The sequence below is a fragment of the Vollenhovia emeryi genome, unplaced genomic scaffold, assembly GCF_000949405.1.
Source record: "Vollenhovia emeryi isolate VEMERY1.0 unplaced genomic scaffold, V.emery_V1.0 DF939132.1, whole genome shotgun sequence".
NCBI lineage: Eukaryota > Metazoa > Arthropoda > Insecta > Hymenoptera > Formicidae > Vollenhovia > Vollenhovia emeryi.
Window position 1 is genome coordinate 1,971,194 of NW_011967234.1, and position 4,005 is coordinate 1,975,198.

The following is a 4,005-nucleotide window of genomic DNA, read 5'->3' on the forward strand; positions in this document are numbered from 1 at the left end:
GGCGGCGAGCGGCGGCGCGCTACTGCGCAGGTCGCCGTGCCGGTCTCGAGCCGCCGCGGCCGCTTGCCCCCGCGCCGCATTACCGTTCGAGCCGCCGGCACGTACGCCACGGGGCAACTGCCTGATCGTTTTACGCTTGATTCAAGGACGCCCACGGCCGCGCGATCGAGCTCAACTTTTTAAATACTGCAGGACATTGTTCTTTGTTTCACGGAGCGCGAGATACGGGAAGCGGACCGTCGAATCGCCGCCTATTGTTCTCGCCTGCCTGCGATGTATGTACATACATCGAGTGAGTAAAGAAGAGCCGCGAACGCGTCGAGCAGTGGTAAACGCGTGGACTTTGCGCGTGAATTTACGCGTTTATTCGTGATACGGTACGCGAGAGAAATCGAAACGACGGAATCCCGTCGTCGTCGATTTGATTCGAATAGTGTCGTCGCTCGTGTAGCGTCGCCGCGGCCGCTGCGTGCCGGTCGGTCAGTCAGTTCGAGAATGTTCCGCGCCGTCGCATTACACCTTTCGTGCCGCCGACGCGAGTGTTACCGACGACGTGCACGAACATTTCCCGCGCGATCAAGCTTGTCGAGTTCGTAGATACTGCAGGACACTGTTCTTCGTTTCACGGAGCGCAAGAAACGGAAAGCGGACCGTACGTCGAATAATATCGTCGCGTTTGTTCGCCCCTGCCTGTGATGTACATCGAGTGAGTAAAGAAGAGCCGCGAACGCGTCGAGCAGTGGTCAATGCGTGGTCTTTGCGTGTGAATTTACGCGTTTGTTCGTGATACGGTACGCGAGAGAAATCGAAGTGACGGAATCCCGGCGTCGACTTGATCCGTGTAGCGCCGCCGCGACCGTTGCGTGCTGGTCGGTTCGAGAATGTTCCGCGCGTCGCATACTTTTTTTTTCCCCTGTACGGTGACGCCGTCACCGTTAGGTTATTTGGGGGTCGATTGCTTGTCAACGTGCGTATTTTCCGTGGATATACGTGAGACATACTTATGTGTGCACGTGATAATGCAGTGATCTAACTGAACTCTCGTAGTACCGAGCGGTGCTGGGAAACGGCGTCATGTTGTCTCGTCCATTAGCGGAGCGGCGCGGACACGCAGCGAACGGATCCCGCGCTCGATGGTCATTGCCGATGCGTTTCGCGACGATACGCGCGATCGCGGTGAGTTTAACGATCGAATTTAACAATCGCGCGGCATTAGTTCGGCGCTCGTGCCTTGACGATTCACGGAGACGCGTATCTCGCGGGAAAATCCTCCGGCCAGGATCTTTTGCGCACTCGGCCGCGCCATCGTATCTTCGTGCGCCGCAGGAATATCAGGCTCCAGGTTTAATTTCGTATCGCCGCGAGCGCGCAGCTACATCCGAGTCTTCTCGCGGAACGGCGAAAGAAACATTTGCGCGAGATTGCTCGGTTAACGCCCGCGTTCAGTCCCTTCTCTCGCGAGACGGACGACGCGTGAAATTGGTGCGTGTCTTCGAGTTCGGGCCGAAACGTTCCCGCCATTTCGCGCGACGCCATCGATGTCGAGCGGCTCGTCTTTTCGTGTACGAAAGTGTGGCACGTTACTCGGGTAATTGGTGCGCGCGATCGTAATTAGCTTCTCTGTCGCGAGTGTTGTGCGAGTTTTGTGACGACGCAAACTGATGGCACCTGAGAGGAGGCGCCGGCCTGGGAGGCATCGGGCAACGGCGGAGCAACCCTGTGGTGAGTATCGTTATTTATTTAACTTCGTTTCGGATTAATTGCTTCGTTTTCATGTCCCTTTACTCGAATCGCCGGTTTGAGCGATTTGCCCCGAACACTCGCTGAATGATTTGTATACGATAAAAAAAGAAAATCTTTGTGATTTTCTACGAAAGCTTACGCTCGCGGAAGATTTCTCCGCGGAAGTTATATAATTTTTTATTCGCGGCACCTTAAAGATGAACAGCATATTCGTTTAATTCGTGTAGAATTATTAGATTTTTTAAAAGTGTTAATTGCGTTATTCAAGTGTGCTAATTTAGATTTTGCATTTGTGTGTTGCAGATCAACGTAGCGTCGTAACTCCGCTGCTGCTCATCGTATCGGTGAGTGTCAAATAAACGCTTATTTTTTAAATCGAGGAAATGAATCCGTGAGAACTGTAGAATTTTCAGAAAACAGACAAAACAGTCTTTGACAATTTATTTGCGGCATATAATGTTTATTGCAGTAAAATAAACATTATGTGCCAGAAATAAATTTTAAAAAACCTTTAGCTCAGTGTGGCAGGAAAATACACTATTCGTTTTATTAATAATATATTTTAATAATAAAACAAATGGTGTATTTCTCCAGTTGTAGACATTGTCTTGTCCATTCCCTATGAAACGTTAAGAATGTACATTATATAAAATATCAGGATTCATTGCCTTAAGATGGATGGGCTGGAATAAAGTAGATATTTAATTTTCAAGAGAATACATTTATTTATCGACTTATGCGTGCGAGAACCATTTTCGCATGAAAGATATGTTACTTATAAGTCGGGTGGGAATCATCCTTACTCTTCTTGTCGAAAACTTCGTCATCTTATGCACGGATTTTCAAGTAATTAAGAATTACCATAAAGATACAAATATTAATAATTTTAGTGTAGAGTACGATCGTAGTTTCAAAGTTTAGTATAGCTTGCCATTTAATACAGATTACGTTTCACAATTCATTTAATCTAGACATTAATTTTTAACATTTTAAAATTATGCAAGTGGCCAAAATTTTGAAATCATTATTGAGACAGACAATGAAGCATGAAAGGTATAAAAGGAGAAAATAAAATAAAAATACAACTAGTAGAATAGTATCATTTTTTATGATGATGAGTTGATTTTTAAGTATTTAATTTTTAGGTATCTTTACGGTAATTCATAATTCATGAACGGTGAAGATTGAATCAACGTATATTAATAGAAAATTAAATAAGAACAAATTGATATCTATAAATGACAGGGGATGTTATTCTCATTACTTAATAACTATATAATTTTATCTCCCATTAATTCTCCAAGTATAAAATTTTGAGATAAAATCTTTAAAATGAGATTGATCTCGACTCTCTTTGTATCTTAACCAGGATTAAATATTGTATAAACTACAAATGCAAGATGCAACACTTAGAAATCTTTTTTAATCTGTATATACGAGTATATACATATAAATATAAATGAGAAAGGGATGAAAATTACCTCCCTACCGTATGATATATATTCTAACAAGTTTATTTAACAAAACAGTTTAATGAATATTAATTACACTGATTTTAGCACACGTCCAGTTTATTCTACTTTTTCATAGCCCATCCATGTGCATGTTTATTATGTGTTTGTTATATATCGATTTTATATTACTTACTTGCGAAAAGATATAATAATATGAGATTGAACAAATATATCTCATTGCGAAAGCGAGCAACTTCTTACATAGATTTCATATAAATTATCAGTCTTATTTTCACGTCGTTTAACTTTGATCTTAGTTTAATTCATCTAACTGTCCCCTTAGAAAGAGACAAAGGATGAATTAAACTAAGACCAAAGATCTAAACGGCATTGGTGAAAACCGAAATTTAATCAGGTGTATGAGGGATACGTTAAAATATTTGAGGTGAAGCATTTTAGAAATATCTTGTAATGTTTCATTAGGAGATATCTATACATTTGAATACTTAATAGATTATGTTTTATAATGAACTTAATTAAGACATTAATTTTTAATGTTTAATGACCATGAGACATTGATGACAATTTTATTTCCCGGGAAATTTAAATATTCTATGCCGCTATTGAAATAATATTAATCTCATACGTTGCTTCAATAGGAAGTATAACTATTGCGCGGTAAGAGACTCGTGTATCTTTTTTCTAAATAATTATAAATAATCGTTTTGACTTTATATTTCGTTACGTTTAAAGCTGCAAGCAATCTTTGTGTAATATATATTTTTCGAAAGCGAATACAGGAGTGCCA